This window comes from Lentinula edodes (genome assembly GCF_021015755.1).
Source record: "Lentinula edodes strain Le(Bin) 0899 ss11 chromosome Unknown C8R40scaffold_25, whole genome shotgun sequence".
Classification (NCBI taxonomy): domain Eukaryota; kingdom Fungi; phylum Basidiomycota; class Agaricomycetes; order Agaricales; family Omphalotaceae; genus Lentinula; species Lentinula edodes.
Window position 1 is genome coordinate 44,414 of NW_025764331.1, and position 11,108 is coordinate 55,521.

Here is an 11,108-nt window from a genome sequence, read left to right on the forward strand (position 1 = left end):
CACGACGTTCCTATACTCACAAGTGCCGGGCCCGAATGGCTGCTAGCGAAGAGGTTTCAGTCTGGCGGGAGTGTGTCTTTCCTTTTTACGGATTAGCACTGCAACGTCGTCCCAAAATCACTTGTATTCCAGATACATCGGATCGCTATTTATACATACAGAATATAGAGTCGCATAGTACAATTAATTTAATACAATAAACGTTCGGAACCGCAAGGAAACTTCTACACTCAGTCAGATACCATTTAATTTGAATCTACATGTCCTTATTTGGTCCATATTGGTTCTAAGATTCTAGTATACCTCCAAACATAGGTAGGTACTTCAATATTCATTTAATTTAATTGTTTTTGGAGGATGACTCGAATGATGTTCAACTGTCATTGCTGTTCAACACTTACTTCGATCGTTTGTCACCTCGTCCGGAGGCAAATCAGCTCTCCTCGATTCTAATCCTATCAATCTGATTCATCTGGATTAAACTAATTGCTTCTCTCTTTCAACAGACACCCATTGTGCCTATACTCTATCAAGGGAGTTACGCATAGTATTCATTTAATTGCATTCTTCAATATTTTCTACGTCAGGACTCTTTTGACATTCATTTGATATGTCTTCGGAGCCTCGCAGTACTTCGATCGTTCTTCTAGTCATTTTCCTCAACCATGCAACTTGATTGGTCTATTAGACTAAATCGCAGTCTTTTTAGATTAATGCATGATCTCGTTCTAGAAGGAGTATTTGATAATTCCTGAGTTCTAGAAAGTCATTTCGAGTCAATCCTCGGTTCATGGTCACTTGAGTAAGTTCTTCCAAACTCCTGCCAGTGTAAGGTCCAATAAGAATACCCTTGGTATGTCATACGTGAATGGTCATCCTTTGGATGTAGTCCGAGTCTGGTATAATCCTGCTTGACAAACAGGTAGACTGCTATCCGTAGGTAGTATCGGGGATGGGTAAACTAACCAACTTGTGGTAGTATGGGTATATGGTCCCTTCAACTTATTAGACTGATTCAGTATTGACTTTGACTGTCAATCTGGGTCTCAATTACAGTCCTCTTGATACAAATCTATACGTGAAAATGTCACAATTCACAGCATAGACGTCTAGCCAAAATTTAGGCGTGTCAACGGTGTATAAACAGGATTCAAAAAAAAAGAAAAAAAAAAAAGAAGTTGGCAAGCTACGGAGCCAATTCCCTTTACCAGACGAACTCCTATGGGAGTTAGGGAAGGGAACCCTCAGGAGAGACAATCAGCCCCGCTACCTGTCACCCCGAGTGTGGACAGGAGGCGTATTCAGGAATGGGGAGCTCGCGTGCAAAAAGCAGAGCTCGGGGAGTATGTGAGACCGGAGGGAGGAAGGTACGCATTGGAGGACGGTGGGATAGCTGCGAGTGGAGGAGACAGAGGAGGGTTTAAACCCCCTAACAGAGCACCTCCCCCACACCTTTCAAATCACTCGAGAGATCAAGAAAGACCCCCAAGCCAGGGCGAACGGGATCACCGGGGACAGGTAGGAAGGAGCGGGGGAGGCGCCCCCCCTCCACCACCACCCTCGGGAGGACCGGGTGATAATGATTCCGAAGGTTCCAATGAAGGGGAACACACTGGGTCAAGTAGGGAGGGTGGAAGGAACGAAGACGACAGGGGGGAGCTTCCCACTGGAGCTCCTGAAGTACCTCCAACACGCTACGACCCGGACCAACCCTGGTACTACGATCCAAGACAAGGTTGGCACCGTAAGGCAGCTCCTAGACCTCCCAACGAGGGACGGAATACGTGGGAGAGCAACGAGGAAAAAAATCGGATTACCATCGAGTCGAAGCTCGACGTCGGCAAGATCGAAAGCTTCGCAGGTGACGACCAGTCTGCATGGAAGACGTGGGTCCTCAGTTTGGAAAGGATGTTTGGAGTACGTTCTACCATCTATGCTCGTGAAAAGGACAAGTGCGCTTCGGCAGCCAGCCACCTCACTGGTGCAGCACTCTCCCACTTCGACACGTTGAATCGGCAACGACTGAGGGGGGAGTACACCTGTCTCGAAGACTGGACAGAGTTCAAACGAGAATTTGGTTCCAAATTCGGACCCATCGACGAGGCGGACGAGGCAAGGAGGAGATTGGCCTGGATGAAGCAGATGCCGGAGGAAAGCTTCGCCAACTTCTTCATTTGCTTCAACGAATACGCTCCTCTGACTGGGTTTAACGACGAGGCTCTGGTAACATACCTCAAGAAAGGGGTAGCTCCCTGGTTGCCTCTACAGGTTGTTACCGGAAGGGAAGAACCTCGATCCTACGACGAGTGGACCCGAGTGTTCACAAAGTTGGATGGAGCTGTACGTGCGCAAGCGGAGAGTTTGAGGAACCTCCATGGTGAAAAAGCGCTGCAAGGATGGCTGAGTCGCTTCTCTGGGTTGGAGTTAGCACCTGAAGCTCCTTACAAGTCCCCCTTGCGTCGGGAACGAGATCCAGCTGACGTCTGGACCTCCAATCCAAAACCAGCTGTGACGGGGAGGTTCCAAAACAGGTCCAACTGGAAAGAGGGACAACAGAGGGCGTCCGCAGCTTGGGGGGAAGAAGAAAGTTACGATAGCGAAAACCGAGAGGAAGACGAAGATTGCTGCCACTGCAGGGATGGAGGAGAATGGACTGAAGCGGTCCTCCGGGCAGGAGTTACTGATACTGGGAGGAAATGGACTCCTGAGGAAAGAGTGGAGAAGTGGAGGAGACGAAGGCAGGAGCTCTGCATGCGTTGTGGACGAAAGGAGCATTGGGCAAAGGACTGCCCTAACCCGGAATCGTTAGAATGTCCAGCGGAGGATCAAGGGAGCTCAGAGAGAGCTTCCAAGGCCAATTCAACTCGAGGAAGAGGGACGGCCAATCAAGGGGGAGGTCGTAAGGACAATTCAACTCGTCCTTTAGAACGGATTCGCGCTGGGATCGTGGTGGAAGAACGGGAAGGAATGGATGATCTCTGGAACGTTCACATCTTAGACTCACCAAAGGGAGGTGAGCAAGAACTGTTGGATGAAGTGGGAAATGGGCAGGGGGCTTCGAGGTAGATCAGGGCGAACTGCGAAGCCCCGCAACACCTTCGCCTACCACAATAAGAGCTGCACTCGCGGGGAGTCAGCCAGCTCGTCTCACATCCCGATCCTACAACTCCTTCATCATCCTTACACGCTTTCCGTTCTCCGACCTTGATGAAGACAAAGAATACGCCACACTAGTGGATAGTGGAGCAACTAGATGCTTCATAGACAAAACCGTCACTATGCGACATCCCGAAAATTTGGTCAACCTAACAAACAGTATCCCTTTGGAGCTGTTCGATGGGCAACCTACCTCTGCAGGATTGATAACTCAGACCTACACTGACCAGATCAGTTTTGCGGATGGAACAATTCACAAGGTGGAGTTCCTAGTAACTCGATTACACCCCACGGCTCCAATTGTGCTAGGACTGCCATGGCTACGCATGCACAATCCAGTAATTGACTGGAAGAAACTTTGCCTGATGTTCCAGGACCGAAACGTCCGAATCTCAGCAGCCCTTGCATTGGAAATTGTCCAACCAGGCACCGAGGGAGGTACTGAGGAGCTAGGAAGGGGGGTAAACGGCAAGGAAGTACACGAAGGAACTCTCCAACCACCTCCTGAAGGTTCCCCTCCACCTCCTAAAGCTCCTCAACAACCTCCTGAAGCTCCGCAACCACCTCCAGAAGTTCCTCAACAACCTTCAGAAGCCCCCCTTAGAGCTCCAAGGACGGGGGTGAAACTAGAGGAAGTAGAGGACAAAGAGTACAAGGCGAGTCAACCAGGTCCACACGAGCTATTCCCCTCAGACAAAAATCTAGGGCCAGATGACCCAATCCTTATGGGGATCAACGAACGGCTAGCGTTCGCGAGCGAAAGCACGGAAGAAGAGGTGGAGGAAATCCTTGAGGCTGGACGATCTGCCATGGAGAAAGTAACCCCGCAACCAGCGAAGGATTCGGAGGAGGCCTATCAAAAGTGGAAGAGTAAGGACACAAACCGATCCTCCTCCTGGCCTGGGGCTAAGCAAAAAGTCCAGTGGAGGAAGAAAAGGAGGGAACATGGACCTTATCCCGACCTCCCCACCCTGGACATCAAAAGCCTGAACATACCCAAGATTCCTTCAAGGTCTGGTCTGACTCCCAAGGGTTCAATAAGATGCAACAACTTCTGGAGAAAGCAGCTCATAGCGGGTACCCATGTGGTGGAACGAAAATCGGACCCCACCATACAAGGGAAACCCATCAGCTTAATAGGAGCTGCTGGGAGGGAACCCCAGCGTACTTCCTTCATATATTGCCTACGAAGGAGGAGTCCCCTACTGAAGAAATGCTCCGGGCAAATGATAGCAGCGCCCCAGAGGGAGTGCAGCAACCAAAGGATCCTGAGAGTGGGGACCCTAGTCCGAAACAAGGGGGGGTCGTCAAGGAGCTCGACAAAGAAGAATCGAAGCGTCAGGAGACGGAGGAGTTAAAGAAATCCATTCCCGTCCAATACCAGGACTACCTGGATGTATTCTCACCTGGAGAAGCAAGGACGCTACCTCCTCAACGACCCTACGATATCAAAATCGAAACAGAAGGGGATGCGATACCTCCCATAGGGAAGCTCTACAACATGTCTGAGAAGGAGCTGAAATCCCTCAAGGAGTACATCAATGAGATGTTAGGCAAGGGGTTCATATGATCCTCCAGCTCCCCTGCGGGAGCTCCTGTCTTGTTTGCCAAGAAAAAGGATGGTACCCTGCAACTCTGCGTTGACTATCGAGCTCTGAACAAGATTACGAAGAAGAATAGGTACCCTCTACCACTGATAGGAACCTTAGTGGATCAACTACGGAAAGCGAAGATCTTCACAAAGATCGACCTCCACACAGGATACAACAACGTCAGGGTAGCCCAGGGACACGAGTGGAAGACTGCATTCCGAACTCAGTATGGGTCATTTGAATACCTGGTAATGCCCTTTGGGCTCACGAATGCTCCCTCCGCGTTCCAATTCTTCATGAACGAGATCTTTCACGACATGGTGGATGTTTGCGTGGTAATTGACTTGGACGACATTCTGATCTACTCAGATGATGAAGTATCCCATGTCGAACACGTTGACATGCCTAAATTTTGGCTAGACGTCTATGCTGTGAATTGTGACATTTTCACGCATGGATTTGTATTGAGAGGACTGTAATTGAGACCCAGATTGACAGTCAAAGTCAATACTGAATCAGTCTAATAAGTTGAAGGGACCATATACCCATACTACCACAAGTTGGTTAGTTTACCCATCCCTGATACTACCTTCGGATAACAGTCTACCTGTTTGTCAAGCAGGATTATACCAGACTCGGACTACATCCAAAGGATGACCATTCACGTATGACATACCAAGGGTATTCTTATTGGACCTTACACTGGCAGGAGTTTGGAAGAACTTACTCAAGTGACCATGAGCCAAGGATTGACTCAAAATGACTTTCTAGAACTCAGGAATTATCAAATACTCTTTCTAGAACGAGATCATGCATTAATCTAAAAGACTGCGATTTAGTCTAATAGACCAATCAGGTTGCATGGTTGAGGAAAATGACTAGAAGAACAATCAAAGTACTGCGAGGCTCCAAAGACATATCAAATGAATGTCAAAGAGTCCTGACGTAGAAAATATTGAAGAATGCAATTAAATGAATACTATGTGTAACTCCTTTGATAGAGTATAGGCACAATGGGTGTCTATTGAAAGAGAGAAGCAATTAGTTTAATCCAGATGAATCAGATTGATAGGATTAGAATCGAGGAGAGCTGATTTGCCTCCGGACGAGGTGACAAATGATCGAAGGAAGTGGTGAACAGCAATGACAGTTGAACACCATTCGAGTCATTCTCCAAAACAATTAAATTAAATGAATAACGAAGTACCTACCTATGTTTGGAGGTATACTTGAATCTTGGAACCATTATGGACCAAATAAGGACATGTAGATTCAAATTAAATGGTATCTGACCAAGTATAGAAGTTTCCTTGTGGTTCCGAAAGTTTATTGTATTAAATTAATTGTACTGTGCGACTCTATATTCTGTATGTATAAATAGCGATCCGATGTATCTGGAATAAAAGTGATTTTGGGACGACGTTGCAGTGCTAATCCGTAAAAAGGAAAGACACACTCCCGCCAGACTGAAACCTCTTCGCTAGCAGCCATTCGGGCCTGGCACTTGTGAGTATAGGAACATTGTGTTCTGCTCCTTGTGACTGCGAGAAGTATATCCAGTTGTTGGGTATTCTTCGAACTTAGGATCAGTTGTTGGTCTTAAGGGCAAATCACGCTGTGTGGTTGTGCCAGCACATAGTTCTAGCCCTCCGTAGGGGTCTGTGTGTTTCGGTTTTAATTTACTTTGATTCAAACCCCCAATTCGTGATATACCCAAATCAATACAAACCAAAGCACAAATCGTGCTGAATCTACCTTGATCAAAGGAATATATCAAATCCTTAGAATGATTCAAATTGATTGATCAAAGCTTCTTACTTAGCTTTCAAAGCTTTGCGGAACCTTTGCCAACGCTACCCCTTGTTATTAAATAAATTTGATAGCAGTGAACTTGCATATTGTATATTAGATTGGTTGGTTGGAGTGCCCATTAGATTCCTTCCTTTCTCTTTCACACAAAAACGAGGCAAGCTCGTTAGCGTGAACGGCGCCGAAGAGCCAGATGGCTGAGAGTTGTTTTGCTGGTTAGTAGAACCAGTCTTAAAGTCCGAGGAACCCTTCTTCGGGTTCCGAGCAATAAAAGGCTTACCAGCCTCATGCTTTCTAGTTTCTTCGCGCTTCCAGTAATGGTTGTCAATGCGAAGAACCTCTTGACGGTAATCGGCGAGCGTCGCCGGCTCGGGCAAACGCGCCATTTTGTCCTTGATGCGTTCAGCTAGGCCTCGTCCATAAGCCCATTTCAGGGCAGCAGAATCTCAGTTGGTACTAGCAGCCAGGGTGTTGAACTGGATGTTGTATTTCCGGATGTTCTTGGTTTCCTTCATCTTCATATTACTGAGAGAATCTTCGGCCTCGCCTTGGGCGTCGTACACACCAAAATTGTCCTGAAGCTTCTTAACCAGAGCTTTGAAGGAGGACGTCCACGCCGGCAGCGAGTCGAGATCCGGATCGAGGATATCAGGAACAAACCATTCTTTGGCTGACCCACTGAGGTAGGAAAGAGTGTAGTTCACCTTCCACTGGTCGGTGAAGTACTTTGGATGGTCGTTGAAGACCAGGGCGAGATTGACGAAGAACGTTTTCGAGGGTCCGAACCGTCGAATACCTCTGGCTCCTTGACCTTGCTTTTGGATTCAGAGCTATCAGAGGGACGGCCGAGAGCGGCGAGAATGGTACCAAGGGTCTCAATGGAACCCTTGAATCCCGAGAGAAGATCTAACATAGCACGTTGCTCATTGGGGATGTCAGGAGAGATAGGAGAACGGGGTCCACCAGGTCCACTGGGGTCACCAGGCTCACCACACGGTAAACCGCCGGATTCATCATCCAGATTGTTGTTGTTATTATTGGCACCCGGATCATCGGGGTCGACAGGAGGGTCTTGGTCGTCGTGATCACCAGCGTCCAGATCGAAGTGAGGAGGCGGGTCACGAGGAGATTCTGAAGCAGCACAACGTTGAGGTTGTTTTCCCGTACGACGAGCTATGGCTTGGAGGATGGGAGAATCAATTCGAGTAGTAGACCGGCCCCGAGCCGGAGCGACCACAGGGGGTTGTCCATGGCGAGGGGTCAAAACTTGGACAGGTTGTCCGTCACCAGTATACAGAGTACTGTATTCAAATTGTTGTTCTTCTTCCATGGCCTCAGGAAGAGTCAACGTAGTAGGAACTGTGGCTGGACCAAAACCGCGATTACGGCGACGTGGTTGACCGATAGCAGGGATAGAGTCGGAGAATGGGGCAAAGGATTGGGCTGTGGTGAAGAAAGTATTTTCTTCAGAGTTTGCTCTAGATTGAGCTCGGGTTTTCGGAGGCATAAAAAATGATATGTCAGTACGACGTTAACGGATTGAGTTTAATTATACTGTTAAGATCATGTACACCGTGTAACCGTGCCAGAGGCCACAGGGTGTCTAAGTGCAGGAGGCCAAGTGGGACAGTAGTGAAGTTATTAACAACACCGCTAACGAGCTTGCCTCGTTTTTGTGTGAAAGAGAAAGGAAGGAATCTAATGGGCACTCCAACCAACCAATCTAATACACAATATGCGAGTTCACTGCTATCAAATTTATTTAATAGCAAGGGGTAGCGTTGGCAAAGGTTCCGCAAAGCTTTGAGAGCTAAGTACGAAGCTTTGATTAATCAATTTGAATCGTTCTAAGGATTCGATATATGCCTTTGATCAAGGTAGATTCAGCACGATTTGTGCTTTGGTTTGTATTGATTTGGGTATATCAAGAATTGGGGGTTTGAATCAAAGTAAATTAAAACCGAAACACACAGACCCCTACAGAGGGCTAGAACTATGTGCTGGCACAACCACACAGCGTGATTTGCCCTTAAGACCAACGACTGATCCTAAGTTCGAAGAATACCCAACAACTGGATATACTTCTCGCAGTCACAAGGAGCAGAACACGACGTTCCTATACTCACAAGTGCCGGGCCCGAATGGCTGCTAGCGAAGAGGTTTCAGTCTGGCGGGAGTGTGTCTTTCCTTTTTACGGATTAGCACTGCAACGTCGTCCCAAAATCACTTGTATTCCAGATACATCGGATCGCTATTTATACATACAGAATATAGAGTCGCATAGTACAATTAATTTAATACAATAAATGTTCGGAACCGCAAGGAAACTTCTACACTCAGTCAGATACCATTTAATTCGAATCTACATGTCCTTATTTGGTCCATATTGGTTCCAAGATTCTAGTATACCTCCAAACATAGGTAGGTACTTCAATATTCATTTAATTTAATTGTTTTTAGAGAATGACTCGAATGGTGTTCAACTGTCATTGCGGTTCAACACTTACTTCGATCGTTTGTCATCTCGTCCGGAGGCAAATCAGCTCTCCTCGATTCTAATCCTATCAATCTGATTCATCTGGATTAAACTAATTGCTTCTCTCTTTCAACAGACACCCATTGTGCCTATACTCTATCAAGGGAGTTACGCATTGTATTCATTTAATTGCATTCTTCAATGTTTTCTACGTCAGGACTCTTTGACATTCATTTGATATGTCTTCGGAGCCTCGCAGTACTTCGATCGTTCTTCTAGTCATTTTCCTCAACCATGCAACTTGATTGGTCTATTAGACTAAATCGCAGTCTTTTTAGATTAATGCATGATCTCGTTCTAGAAGGAGTATTTGATAATTCCTGAGTTCTAGAAAGTCATTTCGAGTCAATCCTCGGTTCATGGTCACTTGAGTAAGTTCTTCCAAACTCCTGCCAGTGTAAGGTCCAATAAGAATACCCTTGGTATGTCATACGTGAATGGTCATCCTTCGGATGTAGTCCGAGTCTGGTATAATCCTGCTTGACAAACAGGTAGACTGCTATCCGTAGGTAGTATCGGGGATGGGTAAACTAACCAACTTGTGGTAGTATGGGTATATGGTCCCTTCAACTTATTAGACTGATTCAGTATCGACTTTGACTGTCAATCTGGGTCTCAATTACAGTCCTCTTGATACAAATCTATACGTGAAAATGTCACAATTCACAGCATAGACGTCTAGCCAAAATTTAGGCGTGTCATCCCCCCCAAACTAAAGAATTTGACCGTCCTCGGTCATCCGTAGTTTTGTATAGGGAAAGGATACCCAATCTGTTATTAGATTGATTCGACAAGACTATATCTCCTTTTAATGTAAATCACTGGGTTTGGATCTCTACTTCTCCGTGCTCTCCAATCAATTTGGATGCCCTCAAATGGGTTTCTAGCGCTCATCTTATCAATTTATTCACACGCCTGCTACGAATCGTAACAGTTTAGCGCTCAATTTGAATTGAATACTTTTTCGGTATTCGTATCACATTTCGAAAATTTAATTCACAATCTTTTCATCATCTAGTCACAGAACGAGCTTCCATTTCACGGAAAACTGCTCTGACGTACGCACTGATTCAGTGTGTACGCTTATTTGGTTCGGGGCACGGGGTTCAATGAAATTTTTCGTTGAAGTCCGTTTTCCCTCTTTATTTCTTTCTTTCATCTCGTTTGTCAAAATGGCTTCGACCTCGAGTCAAACTCGAGCTTCGGCCTCTTCCACGCGTCTACCATGCTCTCTAATGGAGGCCCAAGTGATGCTGGCGGGTATTCAATCTAAATCAACACTTCCTCTATTTTTCGAAAGCGCAGTTTTCCAACGCCTTCAGGCGGGAGATTATTCTCCTCCTTTGCTTGATTCTCAACATTCCCCGGATTACGATGGATCTGGTTCCTTTCCGGCCTTTTCATATCCTCGCCCTTTACTTCCATTTTGCTTTCCTTCCGAGACTTTGCGCCCCTTGTCAGTAGCATCAGGCTTGGATCTGTATTGTTCTGCCCAAATGGCAGTTCGAACTTTGCAGGATTTGGTAGATGATTCACCTCCAACAGAGTCGGAGATTTACAATGTTTTTGAGGAGGTTGCACCATTTCTGGTGCGTAACTGAAAACCCCTCCTACATCGTTTATATTAATGGTTTTCACTAGGTTTATATTCGGGACTTCTGGATCGGTCGGGCTAATTGCCCTTTATTCGCGGAGCAAGTTTTATTGTCGGCAGAATCCCTATCTCTTGATCTTCCAATTTTTCTTCGTGACAACCTGACGCAACAATGGGGGGTTCCACTGGAGCACCATTCTTCAGCTGAAGTAAGTGTTCCTTTTCTATTACATTCTCTTCATTCTCATTTAATTTAATTTACAGGGTGTTCACAAATTCGAACGATTCCCTGCTATTCCAATTCCGTTTTGTTTACGCTTTCGTGAGGGAAGCGCAATGATGCGTATGGTTTCGTCTAAGGATTTGGATGTTTTTGCCTCATTACGTGGCAAAGAATCATCGGCGGTTGCACTGAAGGCCA